The sequence below is a fragment of the Eriocheir sinensis genome, chromosome 38 (genome assembly GCF_024679095.1).
Source record: "Eriocheir sinensis breed Jianghai 21 chromosome 38, ASM2467909v1, whole genome shotgun sequence".
NCBI lineage: Eukaryota > Metazoa > Arthropoda > Malacostraca > Decapoda > Varunidae > Eriocheir > Eriocheir sinensis.
The window spans coordinates 1403690-1416127 of record NC_066546.1 but is presented as its reverse complement, the minus strand read 5'-3'; the positions used below and the strand labels follow the sequence as shown (position 1 = coordinate 1416127).

The 12438-nt window shown below is 41.9% G+C and overlaps 1 protein-coding gene across 1 annotated transcript in view; it reads right to left on the bottom strand.

Moving 5' to 3' along the window:
- Window positions 1-12438, bottom strand: part of LOC127008523 (N-acetylated-alpha-linked acidic dipeptidase 2-like) — a 57559-nt gene that overhangs the window by 37511 nt on the left and 7610 nt on the right. Inside the window, exon 3 of the mRNA XM_050880687.1 lies at window positions 262-449. The gene's annotated coding sequence lies outside the window, so the exon portion shown is untranslated. The remainder of the gene's footprint in view (window positions 1-261; window positions 450-12438) is intronic.

Genomic DNA, 12438 nt, shown 5'->3' with positions numbered 1-12438 from the left:
TTGCGACTCCGACTCCGACTCCGACTCCGACTCCGACTCCATCCCCCAACCCCCAACCCCCTTCCCTCTTCTGCAGTACAGTGGTAGGCAAATCAAACCCCGCCACGCCACACCACACCACACCCAGCCTCGAAACATCACACTCATCGTAAAGGTATCAGAGTCGGAGATATTATTACCGACTCCGACTCTGACCAAAAGTAGGAGACTCCGGCGACTCCGCCTCCGACTCCATAGCCCTGAACGTGACCTGAGCCCAACCTGTAGACGTGTGGCAGGCTGGGGGTGAAGGGCGTGGTGGGGTCCCCCGGGGTGGTGGCGAGGCTCTCCCACAATACCCCGTCCCCAGGCAGGCCCGGCCCCTCGGGGTAGGCCTCCGCGTCCAGCCCGTCAGCTGGGTCGGGGTACACCAGCACAGCCGACGCTCCAGCCTGGGCGGCGTTACGGACCTGTGTAGGGGCAGGCCAGGTCAGCTCAGGTCAGGTCAGACAGGCAGACATAAACGAACATACAGAGGCAGACAGAACATACATACATTATACAAGAATACACAGGGACACAACAAGATGGCGCCACTATAAACACTCGCCTGCGCCAGAACGGGCTTGGCCGACCATCAGGCACCACCAGGGAAAGGCCTAACGGCGCAATAGGCCGCGATGTAAAAAGAGAGAGAGAGAGAGAGAGAGAGAGAGAGAGAGAGAGAGAGAGAGAGAGAGAGAGAGAGAGAGAGAGAGAGAGAGAGAGAGAGAGAGAGAGACTATACAAGGGGCCAGACAGACGGCCTACACAGGGCAGCTCCTGGAGATAGTTTGCTCACCAAATTCCCTTCCCGTCCATAAATGCATCTAATCTCCATTTAAATGTTTCAGTTGTGTTTGCCTCAACTATATACCTACTCAGTTTGTTCCACTCGTTCGCCACTCTGTTCGTGAACCAGTTTTTAGTGACTCTACCGGTTTTTTTTTCTGGACTTAAATTTTTCCAACATCACACATCAGTCTTTAATATACGCAGTCTTTAATATACACACTTAAGTTAAATCGCCCTTCTTAATCCCTTTGATCCATTTAAACCTCGATTAAATCCCCACGCACAAATTTCAGAGGGATGCAATTTAAAAGTTGCCTAATAGTCTATCCCCGTTACGGTAAGTTCCTTAGTGCCTGGATCATTTTAGTCGTTTCTCTCTGTGTCGCTTCAAGGGAATCTATATCCTTCCTGTAATAGGGACGCCAAAACTGAACAGCGTAGTCTAGGTGAGGCATAACTAGTGCCAACTACAGAGGCTAACTTATGAGCCCCTGTTGCTTACACTTCTCGAAATAGAACCCGAGACTTTTTGCGCAGTTTCTTGCGATAATACATTGATTTCTGGGTCGAAGGTCATATCTCTCGCGCACACCCCGATCCCTCCTGCAGCTGGTGTGTTCAAGGGGGGTGTTATTTAGTGTGTAATTACTTCGCTGGTTATTTCTTCCCACACTAGGGGCGTTGCATTTGTTGATATTGCACTGCATCATCCATTTGTCGGCTCACGCATACAGGACATTTAGGTTGGTATTATAAGACACTATCGCTTCTCACATTAACAATTCCTAAAGGTTAAAGAGGGGGTCAGTCGGGTTCTAATGAATGTTTCCTTAGGTTCATGGTACAGAAGAAGGGTCAAACTAACACCTGGGTCATAAAACTACTCCTGGAAATGCCCACAACTCCCACGAAAGCCTTGTTAAATATGTGTTCTTGGGCGCCGAAATGTCTTATAATACGACCCTTACCTCCTGGAGAGTCTCAGCATCGTTGTCCGAGTTGATCAGTCTTCCTGTGTTGTATCATCACCTGGTTATACCGTTTTCAAGATCATACCAACACTTACATACATACATACATATATACATACATATATACATACATACATGCTTACATACACACACAAATACAAACCAACATAAACAGACATAGACTAACACGCAGACATACAAAGAGAAGCTGAGACAAACAGACAGATACAATCGAAAATACAGTAACAGACAGAAAGACAGTCAGTTAAATAAATAAAATACAAACACAGATAAATAGACAGAAACACAGAGACAGACAGACAGACAGACAGACAGACAGCCAAACGCAAAGACAGACAGACAAATAGACAAACAGAGGCAAGCATAGAAGGACAAACAAGCAGGCAGACAGACAGACAGACACGCAGACACAGTTAAGTATACAAGCACAGACAGATAGGCAGACAGACGCAGGTAAGCATACAAGCACAGACATATAGACAGACGCAGTTAAGCATACAAGCACAGACAGATAGACAGACAACGCAGTTAAGTATACAAGCACACACATATAGACAGACGCAGTTAAGCATACAAGCACAGACAGGTAGACAGACAGACACAGTTAAGTATTCAAGCAGAGACAGATAGACAGACAGACACAGTTAAGTATTCAAGCAGAGACAGATAGACAGACAGACACAGTTAAGCATACAAGCACAGACAGATAGACAGACACACACAGTTAAACATACAAGCACAGACAGATAGACAGACAAGACAGATAGACAGACAATACAAGCACAGACAGATAGACAGACACACACAGTTAAACATACAAGCACAGACAGATAGACAGACAGACACAGTTAAGTATTCAAGCAGAGACAGATAGACAGACAGACACAGTTAAGTATTCAAGCAGAGACAGATAGACAGACAGACACAGTTAAGCATACAAGCACAGACAGGTAGACAGACACACACAGTTAAGCATACAAGCACAGACAGATAGACAGACAACGCAGTTAAGTATACAAGCACAGACAGATAGACAGACACACACAGTTAAGCATACAAGCACAGACAGGTAGACAGACAGACACAGTTAAGTATTCAAGCAGAGACAGATAGTCAGACAGACACAGTTTAGTATACAAGCAGAGACAGATAGACAGACAGACACAGTTAACACAGACAGAGACAGATAGACAGACAGACACACAGACAGACAGACAGACACAGACAGATAGACAGACAAGTATACAAGCACAGACAGATAGACAGACGGACACAGTTAAGTATACAAGCACAGACAGAAAGACAGACAGACAGACACAGTTAAGACAGATAGACAGACAGACATAGTTAAGTATACAAGCACAGACAGATAGACAGACAGACACAGTTACACAGACAGTTAGACAGACAAACACAGTTAAGTATACAAGCAGAGACAGATAGACAGACAGACACAGTTTAGTATACAAGCACAGACAGATAGACAGACAGACACAGTTAAATATACAAGCACAGACAGATAGACAGACAGAGTTAAGTATACAAGCACAGACAGATAGACAGACAGACACAGTTAAGTATATAAGCACAGACAGATAGATACAAGCACAGACAGATAGACAGACAGACACAGTTAAGTATACAAGCACAGAGATAGACAGACAGACACATTTAAGTATACAAGCACAGACAGATAGACAGACAGACACAGTTAAGTATACAAGCACAGACAGATAGACAGACAGACACAGTTAAGTATACAAACACAGACAGACAGACACACACAGTTAAGTATACAAGCACAGACAGATAGACAGACAGACACAGTTAAGTATACAAGCACAGACAGATAGACAGACAGACACAGTTAAGTATACACTCAATACAAGCACAGACAGATAGACAGACAGACACAGTTAAGTATACAAGCAAAGACAGATAGACAGACAGACACAGTTAAGTATACAAGCACAGACAGATAGACAGACAGACACAGTTAAGTATACAAGCACAGACAGATAGACAGACAGACAGATGAACAGACACACACATATACAAGCACAGACAGATAGACAGACAGACACAGCTAAGTATACAAGCACAGACAGATAGACAGACACACACAGTTAAGTATACAAGCACAGACAGATAGACAGACACACACAGTTAAGTATACAAGCACAGACAGATAGACAGACAGACACAGTTAAGTATACAAGCACAGACAGACAGACAGACACAGTTAAGTATACAAGCACAGACAGATAGACAGACACACACAGTTAAGTATACAAGCACAGACAGATAGACAGACAGACACAGTTAAGTATACAAGCACAGACAGACAGACAGATACAGTTAAGTATACAAGCACAGACAGATAGACAGACAGACACAGACAGATAGACAGACAGACACAGTTAAATATACAAGCACAGACAGACAGACAAACAGACACACTCAAGTATACAAAGCACAGACAGATAGACAGACAGACACAGTTGCAGTTAAGTATACAAGCACAGACAGACAGAACAGACAGACAGACACACAGTTAAGCATACAAGCACAGACAGGTAGACAGACAAACACAGTTAAGTATACAAGCACAGACAGAGACAGACACAGTTAAGCATACAACAGACAGACAGACACAGTTACATACAAGCACAGATAGACAGACAGACACAGTTAAGTATACAAGCACAGACAGACAGACAGACACATTTTAGTATACAAGCACAGACAGATAGACAGACAGACACAGTTAAGTATACAAGCACAGACAGACAGACAAACAGACACAGTTAAGTATACAAGCACAGACAGATAGACAGACAGACACAGTTAAGTATACAAGCACAGACAGACAGACAGACACAGTTAAGTATACAAGCACAGACAGACAGACAGACACAGTTAAGTATACAAGCACAGACAGACAGACAGACACAGTTAAGTATACAAGCACAGACAGATAGACAGACACAGTTAAGTATACAAGCACAGACAGGTAGACAGACATACACAGTTAAGTATACAAGCACAGACAGATAGACAGACACAGTTAAGTATACAAGTACAGACAGATAGACAGATAGACATAGTTAAGTATACAAGCACAGACAGATAGACAGACAGACACAGTTAAGTATATAAGCACAGACAGATAGACAGATAGACAGACACATTTAAGTATACAAGCACAGACAGATAGACAGACACAGTTAAGGATACAAGCACAGACAGATGAACAGACAGACACAGTTAAGACAGATAGACAGACAGACGGACACAGTTAAGTATACAAGCACAGACAGATGACACAGTTAAGTATACAAGCACAGACAGACAGACAGACGGACACAGTTAAGTATACAAGCACAGACAGATAGACAGACAGACACAGTTATACAAGCACAGACAGACAGACAGACACAGTTAAGTATACAAGCACAGACAGACAGACAGACACAGTTAAGTATACAACCACAGACAGACAGACAGACACAGTTAAGTATACAAGCACAGACAGATAGACAGACACAGACAGATAGACAGACAGACACAGTTAAGTATACAAGCACAGACAGACAGACAGACAACAAGCACAGACAGATACAGACAGACACAGTTAAGTATACAAGCACCGACAGACAGACACACACAGTTAAGAATACAAGCAAAGACAGACAGACATAGTTAAGTATACAAGCACAGACAGATAGACAGACAGACACAGTTAAGTATATAAGCACAGATAGACAGACAGACACAGTTAAGTATACACAGATAGACAGACAGACACAGTTAAGTATACAAGCACAGACAGATAGACAGACAGACACAGTTAAGTATACAAGCACAGACAGATAGACAGACACAGTTAAGTATACAAGCACAGATAGACAGACAGACAAAGTTAAAGCACAGACAGATAGACAGACAGAACAGACAGATAGACAGACAGACAGAATAGACAGACAGACACAGCTTAGTATACCACAGACAGACAGACTGACAGACAGACCAGACACAGTTAAGTATACAAGCACAGACAGACACAGTTAAGTATACAAGCAGTAGACAGACACAGTTAAGTATACAAGCACAGACAGATAGACAGACGGACACAGTTAAGTATACAAGCACAGACAGATAGACAGACAGACACAGCTAAGTATACAAGCACAGACAGATAGACAGACGTTAAGTATAGAAGCACAGACAGATAGACAGACGGACACCAGTTACCAGACACAGTTAAGTATAGACAGAAGACACAGACAGACAGACACACACACAGACAGACAGACACACACAGCTAAGTAAAGCACAGACAGACAGACTTCACAGTTTCTATACAATCACCTACAGACAGACAACAGACTTTCAAGAACAGAGGTAGACAGACAGACAGTTCCCGAAATTAACCTCAGACAGATAGACAGACAGACACAGTTAAGTATACAAGCAGAGACAGATAGACAGACAGACACAGTTTTTTTTTCAAGCACAGACAGACAGACACACACAGTTAAGAATACAAGCACAGACAGATAGACAGACACACACAGTTAAGTATACAAGCAGAGACAGATAGACAGACACACACAGTTAAGTATACAAACACAGACAGATAGACAGACAGACACAGTTAAGTATACAGGCACAGACAGATAGACAGACAGACACAGTTAAGTATTCAAGCACAGACAGATAGACAGACACACACAGTTAAGTCTACAAGCACAGACAGATAGACAGACACACACAGTTAAGTATACAAGCAGAGACAGATAACCAGACAGACACAGTTAAGTATACAAGCACAGACAGATAGACAGACACACACAGTTAAGTATACAAGCAGAGACAGATAGACAGACACACACAGTTAAGTATACAAACACAGACAGATAGACAGACAGACACAGTTAAGTATACACAGTTAAGTATTCAAGCACAGACAGATAGACAGACACACACAGTTAAGTATACAAGCACAAACAGATAGACAGACAGACACAGTTAAGTATACAAGCACAGACAGATAGACAGACACACACAGTTAAGTATACAAGCACAAACAGATAGACAGACATACACAGTTTTGTATACAAGCACTTACAGACAGACAGACACACACAGTTAAGCATACAAGCACAGACAGGTAGACAGACAGACACAGTTAAGTATTCAAGCAGAGACAGATAGACAGACAGACACAATTAAATATACAAGCACAGACAGACAGACAAACAGACACAGTCAAGTATACAAGCACAGACAGATAGACAGACAGACACAGTTAAGTATACAAGCACAGATAGACAGACAGACACAGTTTAGTATACAAGCACAGACAGATAGACAGACAGACACAGTTAGATATACAAGCACTGACAAATATACAGACAGACACAGTTAAGTATACAAGCACAGACAGACAGACATACACAGTTTTGTATACAAGCACTTACAGACAGACAGACACACACAGTTAAGCATACAAGCACAGACAGGTAGACAGACAGACACAGTTAAGTATACAAGCACAGACAGATAGACAGACAGACACAGTTAAGCATACAAGCAAAGACAGACAGACACGGTTAAGTATACAAGCACAGACAGACAGACAGACACAGTTAAGTATACAAGCACAGACAGACAGACAGACACAGTTAAGTATACAAGCACAGACAGACAGACAGACACAGTTAAGTATACAAGCACTGACAGATAGACAGACAGACACAGTTAAGTATACAAGCACAGACAGATAGACAGACAGACGCAGTTAAGTATACAAGCACAGACAGGTAGACAGACATACACAGTTAAGTATACAAGCAGAGACAGATAGACAGACAGACACAGTTAAGTATACAAGCAGAGACAGATAGATAGACAGACACAGTTAAGTATACAAGCACAGACAGATAGACAGACGGACACAGTTAAGTATACAAGCACAGACAGATAGACAGACAGACACAGTTAAGTATACAAGCACAGACAGATAGACAGACGGACACAGTTAAGTATAGAAGCACAGACAGATAGACAGACGGACACAATTAAGTATACAAGCACAGACAGACAGACAGACACAGTTAAGTATACAACCACAGACAGACAGACAGACACAGTTAAGTATACAAGCACAGACAGATAGACAGACACAGTTAAGTATACAAGCACAGACAGACAGACAGACAGACACAGTTAGGTATACAAGCACAGACAGATAGACATACAGACACAGTTAAGTATACAACCACAGACAGATAGACAGACAGACATAGTTAAATATACAAGCACAGACAGACAGACAAACAGACACAATCAAGTATACAAGCACAGACAGATAGACAGACAGACACAGTTAAGTATACAAGCACAGACAGATAGACAGACGGACACAGTTAAGTATACAAGCACGTACATACAAGCACAGACAGACAGACACACACAGTTAAGTATACAAACACAGACAGATAGACAGACAGACACAGTTAAGTATACAAGCACAGACAGACAGACACACACAGTTAAGTATACAAGCACAGACAGATAGACAGACAGACACTGTTAAGTAAACAAGCACAGACAGATAGACAGACAGACACAGTTAAGTATACAAGCACAGACAGATAGACAGACAGACACAGTTAAGTATACAAGCACAGACAGACAGACACACACAGTTAAGTATAGAAGCACAGACAGATAGACAGACAGACGCAGTTAAGTATTCAAGCAGAGACAGATAGACAGACGGACACAGTTAAGTATACAAGCACAGACAGATAAACAGACGGACACAGTTAAGTATACAAGCACATACATACAAGCACAGACAGACAGACACACACAGTTAATTATACAAGCACAGACAGACAGACAGACAGACACAGTTAAGTTTACAAGCACAGACAGACAGACACACTCAGTTAAGCATACAAGCACAGACAGATAGACAGACAGACACAGTTAAGTAAACAAGCACAGACAGATAGACAGACAGACACAGTTAAGTATACAAGCACAGACAGATAGACAGACAGACACAGTTAAGTATACATGCACAGACAGATAGACAGACAGACGCAGTTAAGTATTCAAGCAGAGACAGATAGACAGACGGACACAGTTAAGTCTACATGCACAGACAGATAGACACACACACACAGTTAAATATACAAGCAGAGACAGATAGACAGACACACACAGTTAAGAATACAAGCACAGACAGATAGACAGACAGACACAGTTAAGTATACAAGCACAGACAGATAGACAGACAGACACAGTTAGGTATACAAGCAGAGACAGATAGACAGACACACACAGTTAAGTATACAAGCACAGACAGATAGACAGACAGACACAGCTAAGTATACAAGCACAGATAGACAGACAGACACAGTTAAGTATACAAGCACAGGCAGACAAACAGACACAGTTAAGTATACAAGCACAGACAGATAGACAGACAGACACAGTTAAGTATACAAGCACAGATAGACAGACAGACACAGTTAAGTATACAAGCACAGACAGACAGACAGACAGACACAGTTAGATATACAAGCACAGACAGATAGACATACAGACACAGTTAAGTATACAACCACAGACAGATAGACAGACAGACACAGTTAAATATACAAGCACAGACAGACAGACAAACAGACACCGTCAAGTATACAAGCACAGACAGATAGACAGACAGACACAGTTAAGTATAGAAGCACAGATAGACAGACAGACACAGTTTAGTATACAAGCACAGACAGATAGACAGACAGACACAGTTAGATATACAAGCACAGACAGACAGACAAACAGACACCGTCAAGTATACAAGCACAGACAGATAGACAGACAGACACAGTTAAGTATAGAAGCACAGATAGACAGACAGACACAGTTAAGTATACAAGCACAGACAGACAGACAGACACAGTTTTGTATACAAGCACAGACAGACAGACAGACAGACACAGTTAAGCATACAAGCAGAGACAGGTAGACAGACAGACACAGTTAAGTATACAAGCACAGACAGATAGACAGACAGACACAGTTAAGCATACAAGCACAGACAGACAGACACAGTTAAGTATACAAGCACAGACAGACAGACAGACACAGTTAAGTATACAAGCACAGACAGATAGACGGACAGACACAGTTAAGCATACAAGCACAGACAGACACAGTTAAGTATACAAGCACAGACAGATAGACAGACAGACACAGTTAAGCATACAAGCACAGACAGACAGACACAGTTAAGTATACAAGCACAGACAGACAGACAGACACAGTTAAGTATACAAACACAGACAGACAGACAGACACAGTTAAGTATACAAGCACAGACAGACAGACAGACACTGTTAAGTATACAAGCATAGACAGACAGACAGACACAGTTAAGTATACAAGCACAGACAGATAGACAGACAGACACAGTTAAATATACAAGCACAGACAAATAGACAGACAGACACAGTTAAGTATACAAGCACAGACAGACAGACAGACACAGTTAAGTATACAAGCACAGACAGACAGACAGACACAGTTAAGTATACAAGCACAGACAGATAGACAGACACTGTTAAGTATGCAAGCACAGACAGGTAGACAGACATACACAGTTAAGTATACAAACACAGACAGATAGACAGACACAGTTAAGTATACAAGCCCAGACAGATAGACAGACATACACAGTTAAGTATACAAGCACAGACAGATAGACAGACAGACACAGTTAAGTTTATAAGCATAGACAGATAGACAGACAGACAGACACAGTTAAGTATACAAGCACAGACAGATAGACAGACACAGTTAAGTATACAAGCACAGTCAGATAGACAGACAGACACAGTTAAGTATACAAGCACAGACGGATAGACAGACGGACACAGTTAAGTATACAAGCACAGACAGATAGACAGACAGACACAGTTAAGTATACAAGCACAGACAGATAGACAGACGGACACAGTTAAGTATACAAGCACATACATACAAGCACAGACAGACAGACACACACAGTTAAGTATACAACCACAGACAGATAGACAGACAGACACAGTTAAGTATACAAGCACAGACAGATAGACAGACGGACACAGTTAAGTATACAAGCACAGACAGATAGACAGACGGACACAGATAAGTATACAAGCACATACATACAAGCACAGACAGACAGACACACACAGTTAAGTATACAAGTACAGACAGATAGACAGACAGACACAGTTAAGTATACAAGCACAGACAGACAGACACACACAGTTAAGTATACAAGCACAGACAGATAGACAGACAGACACAGTTAAGTAAACAAGCACAGACAGATAGACAGACAGACACAGTTAAGTATACAAGCACAGACAGATAGACAGACAGACACAGTTAAGTATACAAGCACAGACAGATAGACAGACAGACACAGTTAAGTATACAAGCACAGAAAAACAGACACACACAGTTAAGTATACAAGCACAGACAGATAGACAGACAGACACAGTTAAGTATACAAGCACAGACAGATAGACAGACACAGTTAAGTATTCAAGCACAGACAGATAGACAGACAGACACAGTTAAGTATACAAGCACAGACAGACAAACAGACACAGTTAAGTATTCAAGCACAGACAGATAGACAGACAGACACAGTTAAGTATACAAGCACAGACAGACAGTCACACACAGTTAAGTATACAAGCACAGACAGACAAACAGACACAGTTAAGTATACAAGCACAGACAGATAGACAGACAGACACAGTTAAGTATACAAGCACAGACAGACAGTCACATACAGTTAAGTATACAAGCACAGACAGGTAGACAGACAGACACAGTTAAGTATACAAGCACAGACAGATAGACAGACAGACACAGTTAAGTATACAAGCACAGACAGATAGACAGACAGACACAGTTAAGTATACAAGCACAGACAGATAGACAGACGCACACAGTTAAGTATACAAGCACAGACAGAAAGACAGACAAACACAGTTAAGTATACAAGCACAGACAGATAGACAGACAGACACATTTAAGTATACAAGCACAGACAGATAAACAGACAGACACAGTTAAGTATACAAGCACAGACAGATAGACAGACAGACACAGTTAAGTATGCAAGCACAGACAGATAGACAGACAGACACAGTTAAGTATACAAGCACAGACAGATAGACAGACAGACACAGTTAAGTATGCAAGCACAGACAGATAAACAGACAGACAGAAAGACATCCACAGAGAAACGAAGGCTGACTTGGAGATAAAAAGATAGACAAATTCAACCAGACAGACAGACAGACAGACAGACAGACAGACAGACAAATAGACAGCCACAGACAAAGATTACTAGACAAATATAGACAAACATACAAGTGGAACCAGGCAGACAGACAGACACATTTTTGGCAGGCGTCCCTCGTGCTCTTTTCCTTATCCTGTCACTTTCAGACTCAAACTTGGCCAGACCACACACACACCCACACACACACACACACACACACACACACACACACACACACACACACACACACACACACACAAGAAGGGTGTATTAAT